This window comes from Stegostoma tigrinum, chromosome 4 (genome assembly GCF_030684315.1).
Source record: "Stegostoma tigrinum isolate sSteTig4 chromosome 4, sSteTig4.hap1, whole genome shotgun sequence".
NCBI classification, from domain to species: domain Eukaryota; kingdom Metazoa; phylum Chordata; class Chondrichthyes; order Orectolobiformes; family Stegostomatidae; genus Stegostoma; species Stegostoma tigrinum.
In genome coordinates, this window is record NC_081357.1 from 63,719,647 (window position 1) to 63,736,423 (window position 16,777).

The window sequence follows — 16,777 nt, forward strand, 5'->3', positions numbered from 1 at the left end:
GATGACCATGAAACCTCCCCTTGGTTTTATCCATACAGGAAAAAATAACTTCATATCTGTTGTTCAGAGTCAAGGGCTAAGGAGCCACTATCATATTTTTATTGGATCACAATATCCACTCACATCCTCCAGTTTTTAACTACTGACTGATTTTGAAGTTCTACTTAGGAGGTATGATTGCCTCAGGGAACAGTGTTCAGGTAACTCTCTCTCTCCCTGATGCCCCACAAAATCTGTGGCTGGAATTTCAGCTTAACAGCTTTGAACCAAAGATCCTTGAGCTGAGATCACTCAGAGCCGATGTAGTAGTTTGGGATTGCAATGCTCTCCAAATTCCTGGGTACTACAGCTAACACCTGTTATGGCATAGCTGGATTGTTCAATGAGATTCTAACAATTTTTTTTAGTATTACTATAGATGTTTTGTCTATCTTCTACTTCAAATTCCAAAAGTTAATACTCTGTTTACAAAATGCTTTTCTACAATCAGTCTGTGTTCCACACTATTGCCAAAATAAGTAGTCATCAAGGGGCTGTAAAGGCTTTCTCTTCACTTTTCTTGCTTTTCAGTTGCTTACAGTATGGCTGGTGGCCAGAGATGTACTCATATAATGATGATTTTGTGCAACACGCAGCAGACCGTTATGAATCTTGGCAATCAATCTGTGAAGCACACTATAATTTATCTGGAGATATTCAGAGAGTAGAAAAACTGCTTCTGTAAACCAATGGTTTGTGCTATCACATTTCATTTGGCAGCATGGTTTCTGGCACACATGTATGTATGTTTACATGCTGTGCCTATTTGTGTGAACGTTGTCATGTTGTCAAAGGGCAGTCCTTGTTACAAATATTTCCTGCTTCAGTGTTTTCTACTTATCTGAATGTTGTGGTATTAGCTTCCTTTAAATAATGAACATACAAACATTATTTTTTATTCATTCACAGGAATCAGGTGTCACTGGCCTGGCTGGCATTTATTACATATACCAAACTATATTAAGTGTCAACTACATTGCTGTGGATCTGGAATCGTATGTAGGCCAGACTGGGTCAGCAGTTTCCTTTCCTAAAGGGATTTACTGAACTAGATGGGTTATTCCTGACAACTGACAATAGTTTTATGGTCATCATTAGACTCCTAATTGCAGATATTTATCGAATTCAAATTCCACCATCATCTGCCATGGCAGCATTTGAACCAACATCCCCAGGATATAACCACGGTCCCTGGATTAATGGTTCAGTGATAATAGCACTAGGCCATCACCTTCCCTACAGGTATAGGCCATTTAATTCTTCGAGCCTACTCCAACATTTAATAAGATCATGGCTGACACATTTTTGACCTTAGCTCCACCTTTCTGTTTACCCTGATAACTTTGATTCTCTTGTTAGTCAAGAACCTATCCACCTCTAACTTAAAATTATTACATGACACAGCTTCTACCACACTCCGCAGCAGGGTTCCAAAGACACTCAATATCCAGAAAAAAAATTCTCCTCATCTCATTAAACAGGTGATCCCTTACTTTTAATCAGTCCTGTAGTTCTAGTCCCTTCCACTGGAATTCCATTCCTGTCACCGGATCTTGTATTTTAAAAACAAAGATTACCCCTCACTTTCCTAAACTCCAGTGGATAATCCAACCTTGCATCATTAGTTAAACTCCGATCTCTGGAATCAGTTAAGTAAATCTTCTCTGAACTGTTTCCAATGCATTTGTTTCCTTTCTGAAATAAATTTATCAAAACTGGAGAGAGTAATAGGTATATGTGGTCTTGTCAGTGCACTATTCTATTGCAACAAATCATCCCTACATTTATATTTCATTTCCTGTGATAAATTACACCATTTTGTTTGCCTTGAGAATGCAGAAAAACTTAACATTCTCCACTATGTAAATGACTTCTTTCATATTTTCTTACATTTCAAATATTGACCAAACATAAATACTTTATTAAACTATGTTGGTCAATCCTCAACTATTAAGTCATTGAGATAATTTGAAGATTTTGGTTCATAACTGTTGTAGATACAGTTATGCTACCAGGCAGAAACCGTAGAAAACTTTTACTGCTTGAGCTCAGCTCAGAGATCGCAAAAACCATATCATTGCTTTCACTGCTCTTTCATTAGCTTGTACTTCAGATTCATAGTGATGAAGAAACACATCAAAATAATATTGACATTTTTCTAAATAAAGAAATTTACACTTACTCCATAGTTCATTGTAACTCAAGTCATAGAAAAGACAGTAATGTCTCAATGATTTGTGTAAAAATAAGAAGACAGGATGTGTACTTTAGTTGCTTAACCAGAAAGTAAAGTAGAAAAATAAGAGATTAACACTAATCTATTCCAGTGAATAAATGCAACATCATTGGTATGGTATTACTAGAAGTATAGCAATTGTTTCGTGATTGTATGCAGTTAAAATTCAACAAATCTCACACATTGATACTTCACACACAACGGACCTATCCAACATGACTTAGAGGAAGGAAGTGAACGTATTGTAGCCAAATTCACAGATGACATTAAAAAAAGGTAGAAAGGCACACTCTATGGGGAATACAAACAATTTTTACAGAGATATCACTAAGTTAAGTGGGCAAAAAGTTTGCAAATGGAGTATAACGTAGATAAATGTAAAGTTGTTCATTTTGGAAGGGAGAGCAAAACAACAGGTTACTTGCGGTTGGCTGGCTTGCCGAGCTGGTTCGTTGTTCTGCAGACGTTTCATCACCCTGCTTGGTAACATCATCAGCGCAGCCTCCGACAAAGCACTGTTGTGTTTTCCTGCCTGGTTCTTAAACTCTGGAGTCTGTTGAGGTGGATTACCTCACTTCTGGTTTTCCTTCATTGTGGAGTGTATATGGGGTTGAGTTCTATGTGTTTGTTGATGTCTTTCTTCGTGGAGTACCAGGTTTCTAGGAATTCCCGTGCCTGTCTCTGCTTTGCTTGTCCCAGAATCCTGGTGCTGTCTCAGTCGAATTAGTGGTTCTCCTTATCCCATGTGGATAGAGATGAGTCAGTATTGGTCGTATCTTTTTGTAGCCAATTGGTGTTCATGTGCCCTTGTTGTTAATTTCCTTCCTGTTTGACCGATGTGGTGTTTGTCACAGTCTCTGCAGGGAATCTTATAGATGACTACAGTCCTGTCCATAGTGGGAAGTGGATCTCTGGATCGGGTGAACACGTCGTAGGGTTGATGTGGGTTTGTGTGTCACTCTGATTCCCGCGGTCGTAGGAGTCTTGTGGTTAGTTCCAATGTGCTCCTGATCAGAAGGGAATTCCTAGAAGCCTGGTACGCCACGAAGAAAGCCATCAACAAACACATAGAACTCAGCCCCATGTACACTCTGCTGCGAAGGAAAACCAGGAGTGAGGTAATCCAGCTCAACAGCTTCCAGAGTTTAGAAACCAGGTGGGAAAACACAACGATGCTTCATTGGTGGCTACACTGATGATGTTACCCAGCAGGGTAACAAAATGTCTGCAGAACAACAAACCAGCTCGGCAAGCCAACCAACAACAAGACCCACAACCCGAGCTACAAATCTACTCCAAAATAGGTTATTTGTTAAATAGAGCTGCAGAAAGCTGCAAAACAAAGTTACTTGGGGGTACTTGAGTATAAAATTCAGAAAGCTAGCACACAATCGCGGCAGGTGATCAGGATCTAAACGGAATATTAACTCCTATTTAAAAGGGGGTTGGAGTATAAAAATAATGAAGTCTTCTGCAACTGTAGAATATGCCATAAAGGCCATTTCTGGAGTACTGTGAAGAGTTTTGGTCTCCTTATTTAAGGAAAGATATTCTTTTATTACAGGCAATTCAGAGAAGGCTGACTAGGATAATCCCTTGTATGGAGGGGATTTCTTATGAGCAAAGGTTAATCATTGAGACTTACTCATTGGAGTTTAGATGAATGAGAGGAGATCATATTGAAACATAGGATTCTTAAAGGGCCTGACAGTAAATATTGAGAGGACATTACCCCTCATGGGACAGTGTAGGGACAGTGGGAATACTTTCAGAGTAAACAGGCACCAATTTAAGTCTGAGATGAGGAGGAATTTCTTCTGAGGGTTGAGTGACTTTGGAACTCATTGCCACGGGGAGCTTGGAGGCAAAGTTCTCGTGTTTATTTAAGGCTGAAATAGATAGCTTCATGTTAATGGGGAATCAAGGGTATGAGGAAAAGGCAGGAAAGTGGACATGAGGTATGTCATATCAGCCATGATCCAACTGAATGGCAGAGCAGGCTCAAGGGGTTGAATGGCCTCCTCATCTTCTTATTTCTTATAGTCTTATAACTGGAAATAGGATTAAAGATACTCTGACGAGTTACATTCATATTTAATTGTTTGCTCTCTGCTTTAATTTAGAGAGGATAAGCTTTAACTTAGGAGTCAAAGGAATGAGAAACAGCCAAGTTTAATCTCTGTACTATGAATAAAGTAAAAAGTCACCATACTCCAACCAGGCTACAGCACTGCTCTCTCATTAGAAATAAACTAACCTGAAGGTCACCATACCACATACTGTGTGCACTGGAGATCATTTAGCTCATTTGCCTGAATAGCTGGTTTGCAATGCAGAATAATACCAACTGTACAGGTTCATTTCCTGCACTGGGTGATGTTACTACAAAAGATTCTCCTTCTCAGCTGAAACCTTTGCCCGGGGTGTGGTAATCCTCAAGTCAAACCATCACCAGTCATTTCTCTTTAATGTCAGAGAAGCCCTATGGTCTGATAGGACGATGGCAATTTTATCTTTTCTTTATTATGAATACAATGGAATAGACAGTGATCTATATGGAATAGGATAATTTTATGTATTAAAGGGTTTATCATAATCTCAGCATATTGCATAATTATGAAATACTTTGATATAACCTGTATAAGTCTATGTCAAGTATATTTTTTACAGAGCACCACGTGGATAACAGTATTTAAGCAATTGAAAGTAAAATTATAATACAGGCTAACTTCAATCATATGGCACTGCTCATCATCTGCCAAAATCAATGAAGTATAGGATTAAATTAGTGGAATAAGTAGTTTGCTTCACTGGAGACTGCAGAAACAGCAAATTCTCAAAATAGAAATACACTGAATTTAAGGCAAATAACCAAGTATATTTACTTTTCTGCTCATTTGCTTGGTTTGTAGCTCTTCAATTACCATTAGTGCCACAAAGCTCTGCAATCTGACCTGTACCTCATCTTTTGCCATTGCAACTCCATTTTCTGATTAAAAAACTACTATGCTGCTGAATAATAATACACTTACTCCTCAGAGAATGAATGGATGTTTATGCATTTTTCATCTAGTTTATCTTCAGATTTGCAAACACTCATCATTTGCTTGGAAGTGCACAATAGGGACAATTTTCTAAAACCAAAATGATAAGATTTCATGTTTCATCAGAACATGATCTGCATGTAATATAACATTATCATCTTTTAATGATGCCCTCCCAAAGGTATTTGCTTTTCTCTGCAAGAATGAAAAGAAATTTTGTTTTGTACAGACTTGTAAATAGTTTAACAGGCAAGAATTTGCTGACAGGTAAAATGTCAGGTGCTTGGCAGTATTAACATACAATTTGAGGCAATGGACAATTGTAAGTTTGAAATATAAATTCTTATTCAAAATTGCTGCCTGAGTTACACTGCTCTGCTGTTAGCTTTCCAAAAACAGCTACCTGCTATCTACTTCAAATGCAGTGAATGGCAGGATGCTGTTGAATTTGAGTGGTAAAAATGAACTAAATGCACCACACAGCAGAAGATACAAACATATGACTTAGGAGCAGATGTAGGCCTTTCAACTCAGTAATATCATGGCTGATCTTGAATTTCAAATTCCACATTCCCATCCACCTCTGATGACTTCCTTACCAAACAAGAATCTATCTCCCACTGGCCCAAAAATATTCAATGATGATGCTTGCACTGCCGTCAAAGGCACAGAATTCAAACGTTGCACAGACCAAAAACTAAAATAAGTTCTCATTTCTCCTAAAAAGGCAGCCCCTAATATTTAAAAAGTGCCTATGAATTCTGGACTCACCTGTAAGATGAAACATCCTTTTCATATCACCTTGTTAAGGCCTTTCAGGATCTGAGTGACTTCAATCAAATCACCTCCTACTCTTCAGAACTCCAGTGAAAACAAGCCCAGTCTACCCAAACTTTCTTCATAAGGCAACCTCTAGGTATCAATCTGGTAAATTCCCTCTAAACCACCTCCAATCCATTCATATCCTTCCTTATGTAAGGAGACTAAAACAGCACACAGTATTTCAGATGGGGTCATACCAGTGACTATATACGTGAAGCATAACATCCGTACTTTTAGAGAGAGTATTCTCGTAACAAACAAGAGCATCCCATTAGCCATCCTAACTATTCACTGTTCTTGCATATAAACATATTTGTGTCTCACACATTAGAAAGCTTATAGCCCTCTGCACTTTGGAATTCTGCAGTCATTCTCCATTTAAGTAACACTGCATTTTTATTCTTCTCACCAAAGTGAACCACTTCACATTTTCTTCCATTATTTTCCATCTATCAGGTTTTCCCTCGTTCAGTCCATCTATATCAATCCACAACCTTATGTCTTCTTCACTACACTTTCCTTACCTATCACTGTGTCACATGCAAATTTCCCTACATGTCATCATTCCCCTCATCTACATCATTGACATAAATTGTAAAGAGGTTGAGCTTTAGAACAGAACCCGGTCGAACTCCACTCATTATATTCTGCAAGTCAGAAAGGGACCCATTTATGTTATGCTCTGCTTTTTTTTTGCCTGCCAGCTAAAGTTCTATCCACCACGATTTCCTGATTTGCATAATAACCTTGTATGTGGCAGAATGTCAAAGGTTAATAGTTTCCTTTTGTCTGCCTTCTTCCATTCTTCAACGGATGTTATAGTTTCTGCTTTACAATCTGATGGAATTTTTTTCAAAATCTAGTGAATTTTGGAAAATTAACACTAACACATCCACTACCTCATTAAGTCAGCAGTTTCATGACTATAGGATAAAAGTCCATCAGGACCCCGGGTTTTCTCAGCCAATGTTGCCATTGTTTGCTTAGTACTGCTTACTTTGTTATTGCAATTTAACCAAGATCATTTCTCTCTTCTACCTTCCAGAGGAAGGAGCTAGTGAATTGAGCTCAAGACTTCTGAGCAAGTTTGTAGCTCAGGATGTCAATGTGGCTGTTGACTTGCTCACTGAGCTGGTAAATTTGTTCACCTACATTTCGTCACCCTGCTAGGTAAAATCATCAGCGCGCCTCCAGTGAAGCATCAGTATTCTGTCCCACTTGCTATTTATGTGTCTTGGTTTGTTAGGGTGGGTGGTATCACTTCTGGGTTTGTTCCTTAGTGTTTGGTACATGGGGTCCAGTTCTACATGTCTGTTAATGATGTTCTGGTTTGAGTGCCAGGCCTCCAGAAATTCTCATACATGTCTTAGTTTGGCTTGACCTAGGATGGCTACGTTGTCCCAGTCAAATAGGTGTCCCTGTTTGGCCACGTGTTCTGAAATGAGTGATAGTTGGTCATGCCTCTCAGTGGCAAGTTGATGTTCGTGAATCATGATGGGTAGTTTCCATCTGGTCTTCCCCAAGTAATGTTTTTGGCAGTCTTTGCAAGGTGTCTTGTAAATAACGTTGGTTCTGTTAATTATGATTGTCAGATCCTTTATTCTCATCAGTACTTGTTGCAGTGTAGCTATTGGTTTGTGGGCTACCTTGATTCCTAGGGGACGGGGCAATCTGGTGATCATTTCAGATATGTCCTTAAAGTATGGAAGAGAGACTAGTGTCTCTGAATAGATTTTGCCTTCCTGTTGTGGTCTGTTGTGCAGGTATCGACAGACCAGACTTTTTGGGTAACTGATGATGTTACCTAGCATGGTGATGAAACATTTGCGAACAAACTTACCAGCACAGCAAGCATGTCAACAACGGCAGTGAACTGAGCTTTGGGCATAGGTTGAAAACAATGACTTTATGGTCTTCCTGATATTTAATTTAAGAAAAATTTTAGGTCGTCAGTACTGGGTGTTGGATATCATTCTAATAAGTTAGCAGCAGTAGAATGACTGAGAGAGGAGATGATAAGGTATATCTGGGTGTTGCCAATTATTAGTAAAATATCATACTGCACTTTCTGAAAATGTCACTGAGGAGCCCAGGCAAGCGAGCACCTTCTAAAAATCTGAGTTGGGCAATAAGTAATGCTTCTTCAAATAAAGAGTAATGGAATATGCAAATGAAAATTGGTGTTCAATTGATAGTTAATTAAGAACTGGGATTGATCTTTTATTTGTCAGCGGCAAGTGTGAAGCATTATGGAGCAAAGGCAGATATCTATGAAGTGAGGTGACAAAATAGACTGGATCGCATGGACTGTTGCAATAAAACCTTAAAACCAGAGTCCAGTTCCTAAATTCCCAAAGATGCTCCTGAAGGTTCAAGATAATAGATATTCTAGCTTGGAGTTTTGTTTTGAAAATGGTTGATCGATTGGTGGATCAACTGAACAGACTCCCACAGTGGAAAGTGTCCCATCAAATGATTTTTGCCTTGGGGCAGATGGGTGGGGATAAAGTCTGGCTTGCCACCTCAAAAACAAATCAAGTCAGCAACAGGGACAGCCAGGTGAAGAGCTGGCCTAAGTGAACACCTACCTTAGTCCTTTGGGACTTCATCCCAGTTTTTGGGTTACATTTAAGACATTTACCCCTCAAAATCAATCACCCTTCCACTCCTCACCAAATCATGCCCCATCCACCCCATTGCTCACAGACCCCTTGTGCATGCCCATATCCTGTGATGAGTCCCTAATATCCTCTATGCCAATTTGTGGCCCTTTCATGGCCATTCACATTGCGTATACTATATGGAGAGCCAACGAACACCACAGAAATGATGGCATGTATAAACCATCTTAGGAAAAAAGGCACCCATTTTCTGCAAAAAGAATTGGTATTCTACAACACCGTAAAACTGATAAAAAAGATCATTAAAAGATCAATAGCAGTTTTTAAGGTATTCAAAACTCTGAATCTTGCAAAATAAATAGAGGCATTGCCAAGAGAGATCAATGAAAGAACAGCCAAATTAATATTAGTTAAGAAATCCCATTCATTCTGTGCGGATATGTTAACGACCATTCATACACATTTTTCTTTTATAGATCCGGGCTCTAAGCTAAGGATGTAGAATGAAAGTGCGTGCTCAGGGAAATGTGAATTTAAAGGGGGCACAGAAGTGACAAGGGCTTAGTTTGCTGATTAGACATGGACAGACACACGGGTAAGGCCTTTAAAGCATACTATGTTTCATGACTTCTCTGAGATCTATGTACCATGAGTCATTGAAAGGAGACTGTAGAAACTCAGAGCTATCCATTACTTGGTTTAAGAAAGGAGGGGAACAAAAAGCAGGAAACTATAGATCGGTAGCCTAACGTTGAAATCCATTATTAAATAGATAGCATTATGATTTTTTGAATTGTGAAAAGACGACATGCTAACTAACAGGAAACAGTCAAGACCATTGGGTCATTTGTAACTCTCAAGTGTAACTAGTGGAATACCACAGGAATCGCTACAATGGTTTCAACTATTTAGAATCCATATTAATGATGTAGAAGGAAGAGTTGAGTATAATGTAACCAATTAGCTGGCAATTTGAAGAAAGATAGGCGAACAAGTTGTGAGGATACTGACTTGCAGATGGATATAGATTGGTTAAGTGAGTGGGCAAAAAAATGGTAGATGGAGTACATTGTAGAAAACATGACTTTGGCTGCTTTGTCAGGAAGAATATAAAGATAGAACATTACTTAAATAGGAAGACTATAAAATTTTATGGTTCAAAGGAATCTTGGTGATCTCATCACAAGAGGTAAGCACACAAGTACAGCAAGTAATTGGGAAGGAAGTAACGGAAAGTTGACATTTATTGTATGGGCTTAAAATATTGAAGTTGGAAAATCTTGCTAGAACTGTACAAGATATTGTTGACACCATATCTAAAGTACTATGTACAGTTTTGGTCACTTTATTTAGTGATGTACTCGCATTTGAAGCTGTTCATGGTAGCTTCAATGGACTGATTCCTGGATGAGGACTTTGTTTTCCATGGAAATGTTGAGCAAGCTAGGTCTCTACACAATGAAGTTTAGAAGAAGGAAAGGCTGTCTTGTTGAAACAGTTAAGATTCTAAGGAGATTTGAAAGGTAAATGCTGACAGAATGTCTCATTTTGTGGAGAAATCTAGTACTGGGGAAAAAAAAAACTTAAAAATAAGTTAAGATGGAGAGGAGGAAGAATTTATTTCTTTTTAGAAGGCAGTCTGTCTTTGGAACTGTCCTCCCTGACAGGCTGTGGAAGCTAATGAAACAATTCAATACAATATTATAAAGATTTTTGATTGACAAGGGAGTCAAGATTTAACAAGGGACACGCAGGAAAGTGGAATTAATGCCACAATCATGTCAGCCATGATCTTACTGAATGACACAGCAGGTTTGTGGGTCAAATGGCCTAATTCTTTTATTCCTAGTCCTTTATGGTCATCTTCCTATAGGTTTATACATTTCTTTTATTTTTCAACTAGTCACATTCTTCTGAAAGTTACAAATGAATCTTCTTACACTATACGTTATAGCTGATATTTTGCAGCACTGAAGCCCCCATTATGAAGGGAATATTTCTTTTTGACTCCCTTTCCACAGTAAATCACATCCTCATTCAATTAGTCAGTCCCATTATAACTTCTTGTCCACTTCCTATAATTGAGTGTGCTTCCTAACTTAATATCATTTGCAAACATGAATATTTACCTCTAACAATAATGCAAGGCCATTTGTTCATGTTTAGATTCAGTCCTTATCATAGATCGCTGGAAACAGGACTTGCTAGAAAACATCGTCTTGTGACCCTGGTGAAAATCCAACCCATTCAATCGTCTGACTTTTCAATCTGCCTCCTATTATCAAACTAATTACTGATCCATGTAACAAAGCTATCCTTCTTTTGCTAATGGCCTTTTGTGCAGACTGCTGTCAAATACACAGTTGCCAGAGTGAGAAGGATTCAATTTAACATATGTCATGCAGCTACATGATAGGGAAATATTTGATTGTGGGTAGGGTATTTAAGTTTACAAGGCTTCCTTCTGTTTTGTTTATTTATTAAACTATGGGCTGTCAATATCACTGGCAAGACAAGAATTTGATGCCCATTCCTAACTGCTCTACAGAAGAGGTTACAGAGTCACTTCCTTAAATTGTTGCAGTTCAAAATTCAGTCCGCCCACAAATGAAAGAAGTTCCAGGATTCTGACCCAATGACTGTCCAAACAGTGATTACAGCTCCGTGTCAGGATGGCAATTGGCTTCAAAATTTTCCAGCACTGATATTTCCCTGCAACTGCTGCCTTTGCCCTAAGAGGGTTAGGAAGATAATGTCAAAGGAAACTTAATGATTTGCTGCAGTGTTGCAAGTTTTATTTGGTGCGCACTGTTGCTACTGTGTGACAATGATAGAGAGATTGATTGTTTGTAGTGAGGCAATAGTCAACAAAAATCCCCACTTGTGACCTTATAATGGAAGGAAGGACATTGCTGAAGAAACTGAAGATGACTTGGCTTAAGGTACGACCAAGGGACTCTTGCAGTAAAGTTCTAGGATTGAGATTGTTGGGAATATGTTTATATATTTACAGTCTGTGAAATCTGATACAGAATGGTGTAGACATTTCTTAAATCAAAGAGGGTTTTTACCAAGATAATAAAATGTGAGGCTGGATGAACACAGCAGGCCAAGCAGCATCTCAGGAGCACAAAAGCTGACGTTTCGGGCCTAGACCCTTCATCATGTGGGTTCCTGGAAATTGAGGTTGACAGTTTAATGTATGATATGATCTACCTGTTGCATACAGGAAGTAAAATGATTCGACAGAAAAATACAAGCAAAACACTCGGGGAGTTAATAGAAGATAATCGTTGAAAGATCTGGCTTTGGGAAAGAGTAGAGAAAGCCTTGGTGCTGACAGTTGCCTAGCAACACTTTCTGGACTTGATTTCGGTTTTCACAGATCTAGGTGGTTAGTACGAAAGGAAACTTCAGAAATTACACTCATCAAAAAAGTTCTTGGGAATCTGATAATGATTCAAAATATCAGCATTTCTAACTATGCTATTGACCGTCAAAAGCTGAACTCTGACCACTTCCCAATGATATAGGCCCACGATCTTCCAACAATGCTGGCAATTCAATTTCATTGCAAAAAACATCCCAGTGTACATTAAATAAGTAAGTTTAATGATTTTATGTTATTTTGTTATGTAGATGTAGTTTGTGGTTGACATAAATGGAAAGTCACAGTTTAAATTCTGTAGTTGCCAGCCTTTACCAGGGTATTTTCTCCCCTCCAAGAGTTCCAGCAAAAGAGCAGCTTAATAATAACTAGCTGAAAAAGGAACCTCATCAGTGACTCCAGTAGTCTCTTTATATGAGGACATTTTCAACTAACCAATGTAGTGTTACTTAGCACTTCTGTGCAACTTACATTAGAATGTATGAATTTAGCACTCCAGGGAATCATGCAAGAATGAGAAAGAGGCAAACAAAACAATGAACTGTAGATGCTAGAAATCTAAAACATAAACACAAAATGCTGGAGAAATTCAGTAGTTCTGACAGCATCTGTGCAGAGAAAGCAGAGTTAATGGGGAAAAAAATGTGGCTGCTATGTATTCTTTCCCTTATTTTTTATTTCCACCCACATAGATTCAACATCTTCCAACCCAAGATCATTTCTTGCTATTGTGCTTATTCTATTGCATACTAATAGAGTTACACCATCATCCTTTGCTTTCTGCCTGTCATATATCCCTGAATATTCAGTTCCAGTGAGTAAATCATTTAACCCACATCTTTGTAATGATCAATACTCCATCCTTTTGTCCAGTGCACCGAACCTCTGAGGTCCATGTGTAGTATAACTTCTGAAACTGAAGTCAATGTATCACTTTGACCTCAGAGCTGGCTATAATGACTATAAGACAGTTCACTTAACCTCTTTGTGCAGATAATGCATTTATTTTTATTCAAATAGTACGTGCAATTAAGTAAGGAGCCATCAAATTTGTTTTTACAATTTCTTTCCCTTTTGATCTATTCGCTTTTATAATGTGTTATAATTGTGTCCCTTCATGTCCTACTCTATTATTATCTAAATAACTCTCCAAGCCTTCTACTTCATAACCCAATGTGTCCCTCTCTGGAACCTCATAGCTGTTGGACAATTGCAGTGGTCAAGGCTCCTTGAACATTACCTTCTGGGTCCCCAAGCCAGCCACGCTTGCAGACACTCTTTCCTGTCCCTGGTCACAGACCAAACTTGAATGATCTCGTTTGAGAGGTGACAGAGCAAAATGTCCAAGTAACTATTGGCCTCCTTGAGTGGTGCAATGTCTGTGTGCGGTTTTGGTTTCTTCGTCTGAGGAAGGACATTCTTGATATTGACAGAGTCTAGCGAAGGCTCACCAGACTGATTCCCTTGATGGCAGAACTGACATATGAAGAAAGGTCAGATCACTGGATTTGTACTCACTGGAATTTAGAAGAATGATGGTGGGATCTCATGGAAAAATATAAAATCCTAATGGGACTGGACAGGCTAAATGCAGAAAAAATGCAGAAAGATTTTCCTGATGAAGGGCCTAGTCAGCCTTCCTGCTCCTCTGATGCTGCTTGGCCTGCTGTGCTCATCCAGTTCTACACCTTGTTATCTCAGAGTCTCCACCATCTGCAGTTCCTCCTATCTCTGAAACAGTTTTCTAGAACTGTTGTGGAATATATTATGGATCCAATCAGAGATCAAGCTATTTTGGATTTGGAAATGCATAATGAGGTTTAATATATGATCGCAGAGTAAATGATCCCCAAGGAAACAATGATACTAAATTTAAATACCGTAAAGGGAATACATCTAAATAAGGGTAATATTAGTTGGAATGGGCTGGAAAAGGAGTTTAGCAGAAAAGCCAGTTGATTAACAGTGGCAGAAGATTAAGAAACCAGTTCATGATTGACAACTAAGATACATCCCCAGTAAGGAGGATTTTAGGAAGGGGATAAACCAGCAACTAGCCATTGGAATTATGGATAACGTCAAACTGAAAGGGAAAAAAAATACACAACATGGCAAAGATTAGTGGTAAACTAGAGGATTGGAAACATTTTAGAAGTAAACAATAAGTGATCAAAAATATAACAAAGGGAAAAAATAGACTTTGTGAGTAATCTAGGGAGTAATATAAAAATGGACAAGAAGTTGTTCTCAACATTAAATAAGATGGAAGAGAGAAATGAAAGTGAACTTTGGCCCTTTATAGAATGAGGACGGGGAAATAATGAATTCGAACCAGGAAATGGCGGGGGAGTTGAATGAATGCTTCTGCATCCTACAGCAGGAAATAGATACTTTAATGATCACTAGACATTGAACATTAGGGGAATTAATGGGGTTTAAGACTGATAAATTCCCTGGATTTGATGGGTTCAATTCAGCATTCCTGTCAATTTTGCTTCTTCTGCACAGAACTCTGATGTCTATGTTCAGCTGTGACTCATGCTGCGGATAGCAGCTGCACAGTTTTCGCTGGCTCGTGTGCGTAGCTACACAACTCAAAGGGAATGTTCACTGCATCATCATCACAACCACAGTTTGCTCGGGAACTCAGCACTAGTCAGTTCTGAAGAGGTCCTTACTCTTTGGTGGATTTTCTCCAATTATTTTCTGATGGCTGTTATCTCAAAGAATGCCTTGAAACACTCCATTTCTTGCATGTTTAGAAACTTTCTGTTAGCACCCTGAATACAATCCCCTTTCACTGCTGCCAAAGTTTTATTCATACTGAGAGGTTGTTCACATTACCTACATGTGACATTCAGTCAGGGATTGCGATGAGACTAAGGACTAATGTAGAACTGATAGTTCCTTTAATAGGAAAAGCACACCAGAGAAAATGGCTTTTGTTCTCTCAAAGTTTTCAGTTAAATTCTGTTCCATTCTTTAGAGACTTTCTGCACTTTCTCCGCTCCCATCTTGATAAAGCATACTCCTGTTTAAATAATTGAAATATCAGCATTTTTCATCTTTTATTTTGATCTAGCATGTTTTTGAATAAATTAATGACAAATAAAGCCAACAACCCATCTCAACTGTGACTGCTGAAAGGACTGTGGATCTGTAAACTGAGTTCTGAGGAACTGAACCGATTAACTTCCAAAATTATCACTGTACTGTTGCCTTCAACCATTGTGAACATAAATCAGTTTAACAAAAAAGAAAGAAAAACCCAATTATCAGGAAATCAGGAAAAAAAACAACAGTAATTGCTGGGAAAACTCATCAGGTCTGGCATCAGCTGTGAAGAGAGTTAATGCTTCAGGTTTAGTGACCCTTTTTCAGGACTGATTGTGGCTAAGGTGATATCATGCTGTCCGATGTTAACTAAAATTAGATAGCACCTCCACAAAAGTAGCAGTGTTATGCAAAGACATTACACATTCAGTTAATTTTTTTATACCTGTATCTCAGATTCACTGATATCAAAATGGTACTGTATAAAAATAGCTCTTACAGAAACTGTCACATAGCAGTCTTACAGAAATCTGTGACATGAGGTCAACGTTGTTTTACCTTGACCTTGTCAAGAGTACATTAGCATTTTACTACATACAAGTCCCTTTCCATTCAAATTCTATTCCAACATATGGCCCACCCCACCAATCCTGTGACTTATCTATGCTCTTCTTTCTCACGTGTACATTAAGCCTCCCCTCAAATATGCTAATGCTATTTGTTTTAACCACTCCATTTGGCAGCAAATTTCACATTTCCACCTTTCTGTGAGAATAAATGAATTTCAAATTTATAACTTACAAGTTTGGAACTGAATCACAGCATAAGTGTTGGAGAGGTTTGAAATCACAACTTTTTGCATCAGAGGCATTTGCTGACAATGAGATAATAGGACTACCATTTAATTCTTCAATTTCAATGAGTTCAAATTGGACTTGAACTGACAAAGTTAATAGATTTGTACTCTAACCACAATACCATATAACGTAGTTCAATAAATGGCTTAATTTTGATTAGCAGAGTTCACCTGTGCTCAATTACATTGATCATTCAAAGTAATACAATACCTTTGCCAAAACAAATGCTGTTATACAATTCCAAGTGTGATGTAAATGATGTAGCTATTTAACTGCAGGATGAGGTTTCTTACCAGTTTTCATTAATGATAACTAAGTTAATGAAAGGGAAACTGTTATCAACATTTATATTAAAAGATGCAGGCAGCATAAAGTAGGATAGAAGGTGAATTATGAGGATGATACAAAGTTGCTTCAGTGTTATTTGAACAAGATGTGTAAGCAGGCAAATGCATTGCTGATGAAACATAACATGGTTAAATCTGAGGTTATCAACATCAGTAGCAAAAATAGTAAGGCCAATTAATATCTGAATGGTGATAGATATGGAAAAGGGGGATAAGCAACAAGACCTGGGTGTCCTTATACACTAGTCGCTGAAAGTAAGTAGTGACAGTGTAGCAGGTGGTAAAGATGGCAAACAGTATGGTGGCCCTCATAGGATGATGATTCAATTACCGGAGCAGGAATTACTTGCTGCAACTGTACATGGATTT

General features: G+C 38.3%; 1 protein-coding gene across 3 annotated transcripts in view; it reads right to left on the minus strand.

The window, feature by feature from the left end:
* tbc1d32 (TBC1 domain family, member 32) overlaps positions 1-16,777 on the minus strand; it is a 228,770-nt gene that overhangs the window by 2,630 nt on the left and 209,363 nt on the right. The gene's annotated exons all lie outside the window — the stretch shown is intronic.